This window comes from Amblyomma americanum, chromosome 6, assembly GCF_052857255.1.
Source record: "Amblyomma americanum isolate KBUSLIRL-KWMA chromosome 6, ASM5285725v1, whole genome shotgun sequence".
Taxonomy (NCBI): Eukaryota; Metazoa; Arthropoda; class Arachnida; order Ixodida; family Ixodidae; genus Amblyomma; species Amblyomma americanum.
In genome coordinates this window covers 189,589,364-189,598,733 of record NC_135502.1, presented here as the reverse complement: position 1 = coordinate 189,598,733, position 9,370 = coordinate 189,589,364, and the positions used below count along the sequence as shown (strand labels likewise).

Sequence of the window (9,370 nt, the reverse complement as noted above, 5' to 3'; positions counted from 1 at the left end):
GCGCGGGGGGCGTACATTTTTCACACTGCGAGCTGCTGTCGTGGCACGTGGATACTACCTTCTGCGCACCCTCTTCGAGCACAGCGACGTCATCCACACTTCCAGCCCGGATTTTGCCTATAAAAGGAACGCCTGCGCCTTCCATCAGCAGTGGACACGGCAACCCCGTGGTGACAATGTCAACTGATGTGCCACTATTTGTGCAGGTACTTACCGGATTCTTTTCCATCGCCTTGAGCCGTGCAGTAAGCGCAGACAGCGGCTTCAATCGTCACCCAGCTTCTGCCGATGCCTTTCGACTGCCGTGCGCGGGGGGCGTACATTTTTCACACTGCGAGCTGCTGTCGTGGCACGTGGATACTACCTTCTGCGCACCCTCTTCGAGCACAGCGACGTCATCCACACTTCCAGCCCGGATTTTGCCTATAAAAGGAACGCCTGCGCTTTCCATCAGCAGTGGACACGGCAACCCCGTGGTGACAATGTCAACTGATGTGCCACTATTTGTGCAGGTTGGTGGACGAAAATATTGCTGCCGTAGCAACTGCCTTTTTTTGATCGTGTTGCCGTGTCCACGCACATTGCTGGTTTGCTTTAGTGATTGTATCTCAATTGTAGGCCTGTTGCTGAAGTTATCCGGTGATGTTGAGGAAAATCCTGGTCCGGATACAATGGAAATGATTCAACAAGTAATTGCTTCTCAAACTGAAATCCTCAGCAAATTAAGCGAAATACAGGAAAACCAAACATCGTCTGAAGCAAGAATTCTGGACATGCAATCCAGGCTGTCTGCTATAGAACAAAAGCTACAAACCTTTGACGAGTCTCGGGATAGGCTTTCGAAACTAGAAACTTTTGCTGAAAGATGTGAAATAGAAATGACTACAGTTTAGAGAAAACTTGATGAGTTGGAAAACCGCTCGCGGCGCAATAACTTGATTGTACGCGGAGTCAAGGAGGAGGAATCAGAGAGTGAAGAGGACCTACTACAGAAAGTAAACAATGACATCTTTGATAAAATTCTGAAACAAAGGGTGGACACTATTGAAAGGATTCACCGACTTGGAAAGAGGGAACCAGGTAGAGACCGTCCGATTATTATTAAACTTACTGACTTTAGGGATAAGATGAAAATAATGAGTAACTGTTTCAACCTAAAAGGCACTCAATTTAGTGTAAATGAAGATTTTTCTAAAAGGGTTGTGGAAATACGAAAAAATCTTTGGAACTCCTGTGCCGATGAACGAAAGAACGGCGTGAAAGCTAAGTTAATTTTTGATAAGTTAAAAGTCAAGAATACCTTATACGCATGGAACGAGGAGACCAAGCAGCGGTTCAAATGCCAGGTTGCCACTAGCACTAGCAATGAGTGACTAAACAATCATAAGACGGTCTGCTTTAAAATTATAAATGTGAACGCTAGGAGCATGCTTAACAAGGTTGACGCCATAGAAAGTATATGCCTTGAACATGAACCCGATATTATGGTAATCACAGAGACATGGCTACATAAAGATATTAGAGACTGTGAAGTTGCTCCCCCAAACTACTCCATAGTACGAAAAGACCGTGAAAGGAGGGGTGGCGGTGTTGCAATACTGGTTAAGAGTAATATAGTATTCTCAGTTATAGAAGGGTTTGATGATTTAGAAACTGCATGGATTAAAACCAGACTGAATGGTCGTACTGTCTTAGTGGGTGCTTTCTACAGAGCTCCCAATTCAACCATAGACGTGCTTGATAACCTAAAAAGGTTACTGGACCTAAATGTACACTTTGGTGACAATATTATGCTGACAGGTGATTTTAATTTGCCAGGAATTGATTGGATGTCGCTTTCTCCCGGCAGAGTTGATACAGCTAGCAGTGAACATCTGATCGAACTCGCCTATTGCTATGGTTTGACTCAGATTGTTGAAAAGAGTACGAGAGTATGTACGACAACATCCTCGATACTAGACCTTGTCTTTTTGTCATCTGGTCTACTAGAGTTTTTGCTGAGTTGTGATGTTGAAGAAGGATTGTCTGACCATAAAATGGTGATTATGTCGCTCAATATGACTCACGAAATATGTCACAAATCTTGCAGAAAGACTGTTTTGAATTTTGCGGCTGCCGATGATGTCGGATTACTGGACTACCTTGAAATCTCGTTTGATGAATTCATGTGTTTATATCAAGACGGACTTGGCACAGATAAGTTGTGGGATTTTTTCGCAAACATGACAGCGAAAGCAATTGAGATGTTCATTCCTAAAACCACGAAAATAACAAAAAGGAAGCATCCTTGGATTAATAGAGACATTATTCACAAAAAACGACAGCTCAAAAGGAAACGAAAAAGATGCTCACAATACCCAAGCCCTGAATTAAAAACCTCCATATGTCGTATGAGCCAAGAGTTAAAGCGACTCATCAAAGAAAGTAAAAATACCTTTTACAGTCAGACTCTCACCAGATTTCTTACTGAAGCGCCCAGTAAGTTCTGGCGATATATAAATGGCGGCGGTAAAACTCACCATTCTAATGAAAAAGAGAGCCCCCAGAGGGCTGAAAGTTTTAATTCATTTTTTGCATCTGTTTTCACTGAAGATGACGGCGAATCACCGTTTTTTGAGCCTCCAGGTTGCCCTCCTATACCCGATTTAGAAATAAGTGAAGAAGGAGTTCTGAAACTCCTTTTGAATATCAACACTAAAAAGAACTCAGGACCGGACGGTATTCCGAATGAATTCTTATATAGATATGCAGAGTGGAATTCTAAATTTCTTACCAAAATCTTTCAATCGTCTATCGACAGTAGTTGTGTTCCCATTGCCTGGAAATGTGCGAAAATAGTGCCTGTGCATAAAAATGGTCCCACTTCTAACGTTGAAAATTATAGACCCATTTCCCTCATTAGCACGTGTTCCAAGTTACTCGAACATATTATGTACGCTCACTTATCAACTTTTCTTGAGAGTAACAATCACCTATTTGTTAACCAGCATGGCTTCCGCAAGGGGCTTTCTACCATCACACAACTCACGGAAACTGTACATGATCTTTCTCAGTCAATTAATTCCCGCATGCAAACAGACATCATAATTTTGGACTTTGCAAAGGCGTTTGATAAGGTTTCGCACCCTAAGCTATTACTAAAAATCAGTGCCATATTTAAAAATGAAACTATAACTAAGTGGTTCAGGTCATATCTTTCGTCTAGAGTACAGTATGTTCAGGTTCAAGAGTATAAATCCAACATCATGCCAGTCGATTCCGGTGTTCCCCAGGGCAGCGTTCTGGGCCCTCTCTTGTTTTTGATCTTCATCAACGACTTGCCTGTTGGTTTGAGCGTTCCAGTTAGACTGTATGCAGATGACTGCATCGTTTATAAACAAATTAATACTCCAGAAGATCAGGCAGAACTCAATCAAAACTTGCAGAAAATACATGAATGGTGTAAGGTGTGGCAGATGGTATTAAATTCAAACAAAACAGTTTTTATGACCATTACAAGAAAGAAAACTGTCCTTGATTACAGTTACAGCATTAATGGTAGATTACTAACTAGAGTAAGTAATTTTAAATACCTTGGAGTAACACTCACATCTGACTTACGCTGGAATTCACACATAGATAATGTATGTACTAAGGCTTCCAAGGCACTCTGGAGCTTGAGACGCAATATGTGCAGTGCAACTCCTGAAATAAAAAGTCTGGTTTTCAAAAGCCTAGTTAGGCCTATCCTCGAATATGCAAAAGTTGTCTGGGACCCGTACACTGCTTCCAACTGTTCTAAGCTGGAAAGAATCCAGCGTCTCGGAGCAAGGTTTATATTTAATAGGTATCGTTATTCTGATTCTCCAACTTCTTTGTGTAAATCTGCTGATTTGCAAACACTTGACATTAGAACCAAATGCGACAGACTCAAGTTTCTTTTCCAGATCGCTAACCACTACTTGAAAATCGATCAAACAAAATACTTTGAAATTAAAACAGGGGAAACATCACGCCATCGTCACAGTTTGTACATCCCAATGCCGCCTGTCAGAAATGATTGCTTTAAATTTAGTTTTTTCCCGAGAGCCATTAAGGAATGGAATATGTTACCAAACTCCGTTGTCACGTCACAATCACTAAGCGAATTTTTAGATAAACTGCACAATATTTTATGTTCTGCTTGATTTCTATGACAATGTTTTCGTTTTGTTCAAGTGGCAAACACAATTATGTATGAAATTTAGTGTTGATCTCAGTGTTTGTTTAATGTGTTCTTTTTCTGTTTCAAGTTTGATTTCCACTCCTGTAATAGCCCGCCCAGGGCTGACAGTATGAATAAATGAAATGAATGAAATGAAATGAAATGTTTACGCGAGGCAGGCCCGCACGTGCTCGGACCTTGGTACGCGCTCCGCGCGCTATCCCACCGGAGTTCACGTCCCAGACCGAGAACAAATCTTCTTTGTACAGAGAGGGGCACTCCCTTCAATATATTCTGTAAGCAACGCTTGGAAACTTGGCACAGGGATTTGGGTCCTTCACGTTCATAAGTTTGGCTAATTGATAATTGATAATTGGTTTCGGGGGAAAGGAAATGGCACAGTATCTGTCTCATATATCGTTGGGCACCTGAACCGCGCCGTAAGGGAAGGTATAAAAGAGGGCGTGAAAGAAGAAAGGAAGAGAAAGGTAATGTAATTGAGGGCTCCGGAATAATTTCGACCACCTGAGTATCTTTAACGTGCACTGACATCGCGCAGCACTCGGGCGCCTTAGCGTTTTTTTTTTCCTGCATAAAAATGCAGCCGCAGCGGTCTGGATTGAACCCGGGAACTGCGGATCAGTAGTCGTGCGCCCTAACCATTGCGCCTCACGGCTCTCTTCTTGGAACGTGTGAGAAAGGGTTTCGCTGACCTGAATCACATAGAGAATTGCAGAGCATTTCTTTCTTTTTAGTGTCAGCTACTGTTCCTCTCGCGTTTACTCGACTTTTTTCGACACATCTCTGATAAAATTTCTGGCGTAACCATTTCGGTCAAGGTCCCTTCTAACCAGCGTCATTTCATTGCCAAGGCTTACCGGGTCGGATTGGATGATTTTGGCACGGCTGACTAGAGAACCAACCACTTAACGCTTGTAAGCGGTGCGGTGAACAGGTTAAAAATCCAGGTATCTTCCCGTGGGCATTGCTTTTCGGAAAATTCTGAAGGGCAAGCGATGCGTGTCACGTTTGACAAGTGCGTCGAATAACAGGATGCTACAGTTCGTCTCTTCTTCAAGTGTGAAATTTATGCAAAAGCAGTCATCAATACACCTAAGGAAAATCTTTGGACGAGGTGGTGAACGAGTTGAGGGCTTGCCCTCCAACGAGAGGTTGGCGGCAGTGACTGAGATTTACGCTCCCATGGCGATTCCCAATATCTACTTGCATACTACGCCATTGTAAGTGAAATTCTGTTGCATAAGCAGGATTGAACTGGTTCACTGATTTCGTTCACGTCAAACGGTGTGTGATCAGGAAGCGAGGGCTCGTCCTTAAAGAGCTCTTTGAAGGCGTCCACGGCAAGGTCGACCGAACCAGAACGCTTGTGAACAACGAACACACATCGAAGGACAGATGGCATTCATCTAGAGTGATATCCTTGATTTTTTAATAAACTCAGTCAAATTCCTGAGTCGCTAATTTTTGCACCAACGGAGCCATAATTTTGTTGAGACAACCAGACGGAAAAAGGAGGCATGGCGCAATTTAGGGCTGGTCCTAGCGGAGTTCCATTTTTGTGAATCTTAGGCAAGCTGTATATTGCGGTAGCCAATTCATTATTACAGAGAAGGATTTGGTACAGCTTTTTTAGGGAAGGCGGAAGACTACTGAACATTTTAGGTAGGAGTTTCTACAGACTACATTCTATTCTTGATGTAGGCTCCTTGAGGAGGTCGCAGTGTGTCGTCGCTCCACGAGCATCTCTCTCATTTTCAAGCGGCAAGCAGAGCCATAATGAGGCACAGTCACATTCCCTTTGTCTGCGGGGAGAAAGGCAACATCCTCGTGTTTTCCCAATCACTCAAGAAAATTTCGCTCAGCATCGAAGAGGGTGTGCTCACGAGGTCACTTCCGCATTCCTTAAGAACACCGACCGCATTTTTTCTAGCATCTTTTTGTGCTGCTTGATCAAGCAGACTAAAGGCTCTTTCCACAGCGCAAATCTTCATCTGTGTGTCAAGTGGTTTCCCTTAATTGCAATTTAATCCCTGACTGAGCAATTTTTCCTCTGTAGCAATAATTGTGTACGAAGACAGGTTTTATCCTTGAAGCATGCTGCGTTCGTCTGCTCCCTTCTTCTTGCAGGATAGTGCACAGCTTCGTTTTATGAGAATCTTCGTTATTTTCTGTTGTCTGCACCAATTATTGGTTGGTAGTGATTTGCGGAAAAGGGAAGCATAGGGCATGCAGAACCCTAGCACCGCTTCGCAAAAAAAAAGACTCCTGTTGTAGGCGCTTCAAGGTACACTTACGCTCAACGATGCGAGCTTGAGCTTCCGTTCTGCCTACATCACGACCTGGCGTGCGAAAGCAGTCTTCACAGTTCGATGAAGCTGTTGTAATCTTGTAATCAAGTTCTTGGATCTCCACTCCAGGATGAAGCGGAAGTGGGTGCTGAAAACTGCTAGGCGTGCTTACATGCTTATGTCGCACCCGATTCCTCTGACAGCTTGTTGACCAAAATTATGGCAAATATTTGCGAAATCTAAGGCTCAACAGAACACGGTCTGGTCAGGATGAAGGGTTGGTAACATAGAGATGGGGTTACTGATCAAATGAAAAGATTGAAAGGACATTTCGGGTCTCATACGGGGCCTTTGTTCACAATAAGACCGCTTCAGAAATAGGGGAGGCTATAGGAGCTTCGGCGTCCTTCATAATGTCATCGCATGAATATGATGAAGCGGGCCCTGAATTTTGTTCAGCGTGTCAACTTCTAGTGAAATGACATATTCTTCTTTTTACTTTGTCACTGACCCAATTTTTATGTTACCAATGCTTCATACTGAACCAGATTGTGTTAGTCGGACGTTATATTACGTAAATATTCGCCATAATTTTGGTCGACACGCACTAATAGAAATTAGGCACTACACAAGCATTTCAGCATGTCTAGCAGCAGAACTCAGCAACCACATGCAATTCAGCCTGGAGTGAAAATCCAAAGACGTGACGCAAAGATCCCAGAAGCTTCGTCGACCTTTGAACACCGCCTTCGAACGCCATGTCATGATGAAGGCAAAACGACTGCTCATTCAAGCCCGCATCGATGTACGCATCGATGCTTTCTTTGCGAAGCAGAAGCTAGAGTTCCACACTATGAAAATCTTGCGAGATGCAACACGCTGTCAACGAAGGAAAGAGCCGAACAACAGAAAAGCAGGACGGTTCTCAGAAAAGGAAGCTGCGCATTTTGCTGGACAGCAAGCGAGCAAGACCAAAGGACCATCCGTCGACGTTAAAAACCTATCGTCAGACACAATAAGTGTTACGGAGTTTTGCCACCTTCTCAAATAAAGCTGTAGTACTGGCTTTTCTGCTCTAATGGATCAGCTCGCGCAATGTACGGCTTGCCGAAGATTCGGAAAAATAGAATTCCGCTAAGGCAAATCGTAGGTTTCTCCAGGTCTCTCTGGGTGTCCAGATATCTCCACACAATTGTGGCTCCATTGCTCGGAAAAGCAGCGACGCACGTTACCGACTCGCACGAATTTATTGCAAACGTCAAGGGTGTCGTTCTCAATGAAAGCGACGTACTCGTGTCAATCGACTTATATTTGTTTTTCACAAGTGTTCGGTTGACCTTGCCGTGGACACATGGAAACAACTCTTGAAGGAAATACTTGTGGCTTCCCTAACGCACACCGCTGGGCATCAGCGAGATCAGCGAGGTGCTTCGCTTCTGCTTGGCGAATTCCTATTTACTTGCAATGGCGTGGCACACAAGCGTATTTTTGGGAACCGCAATGGGAGCATCAATTTCAGTCATGGCTGCCAACCTGGCAATGAAATGTGTTCAACACGAAGTCCTCAACTCTCACACCACGTCAAAATGTTCCCTTAGAGATGTTCACGATTGCTTCTGCATTTTAAACAAGGTGCATCTTCAACGTTTTGGTCAACTTTTTCTGACATGAATTCTATGGAGCAATCCAAAAATACACCCTGCAAAAGGAGAGGAAAGGTAGGATCTCGTTTCTGGACGTAGTCGTCAAACGTGATGCTTCGCTTCATCTTCAGCGCCTTCCGAAAATCAGCGCACACCGGAAGAAGCCTGGAGTTGAAATGAGTTAACCGTACGGCTCCCAAGCGTTCAGCAGTTCTTTCGCCAGTTAAACATTCCAAAAACAACTGCTCCGACATGGCAAGCCTTGGCAATTAAATGACGCTGGTAACAAAGAACGTTGATCGAAAAGGTTACCCCCGCAATTTTAACATTAAAGTGGTGAAAAGAGTCAAGCACACGCGAGGAGCACGACAGCTGACACCCCAAAAAAAATAATACGCGCGGCAATTCCCTATGTTCCTCAGGTCCGCGAAACCCTTTCTCGCATCTTCAGAAAACACTGAGTGCACATCGCGCACGTTCCAACATGTAAGCTGCGAGCGGAACTTGTGAATGTGAAGAACACGCTACCACATGCCAAGTTCCCGGTGTTGTCTACGGAATTCCTCGCAGCAACTGGCCCTGTCTTTACATCGCGGAAGCCGCAAACTTTCAGCATTGCTTAATGGATCAACGGGATGATGTAAGAAACAACCGTTCTTTAAGGAATGCAATTGCAGAACATTTGCAGTCCATCAGCCACTAGATAGGCTGGAATAAGACATCAGTCTTGGCAGCCAAAATAGACACTTCGCCGCGACTAAATTTGGAGTCTCTAATCATCCAGACGATGGACAACACGTTGAACAAGTATCGGGGCTCGCGTCGTCTTATCTACGCGAAAAGATTATAAAGGATGCAGAAGCCTCTACAGCCTTCTTTTTTGCGAAGCAGTCTTATTCTGAACAAGGGACCCGTATGGGACCCGAAACGCCGTTTTCTACATTTGAATTGGTCAATGCCCCAATCATCATGTTATCAATAGTCAAGACACTGATTGCACCTTGAGGGAATGTTTGTTTGTGGAGTAGCCTTAAACCGTAATCTGTTCCTCGGGCGTGCGCGACCATAGGCGGAAGGCAATGTCCGGCTGGTGATGACTTCGTCACACCTCTCATTTTTTCATTGTCATACACCATAATGAATACCTTCCTGAGCCTGACTCATCATCTCTGGTGCCTTTCTTCGTGCAGGAATGCCCAGGCTCAGACATTGCTTGCTCCAGAGGCAGTGGACTG

General features: G+C 44.0%; 1 pseudogene; it reads left to right on the top strand.

The window, feature by feature from the left end:
- Positions 1 to 474: 474 nt before the first annotated feature.
- LOC144094223 (uncharacterized) lies at positions 475 to 2,513 on the top strand (annotated as a pseudogene).
- The last annotated feature ends 6,857 nt before the right edge of the window (positions 2,514 to 9,370 follow it).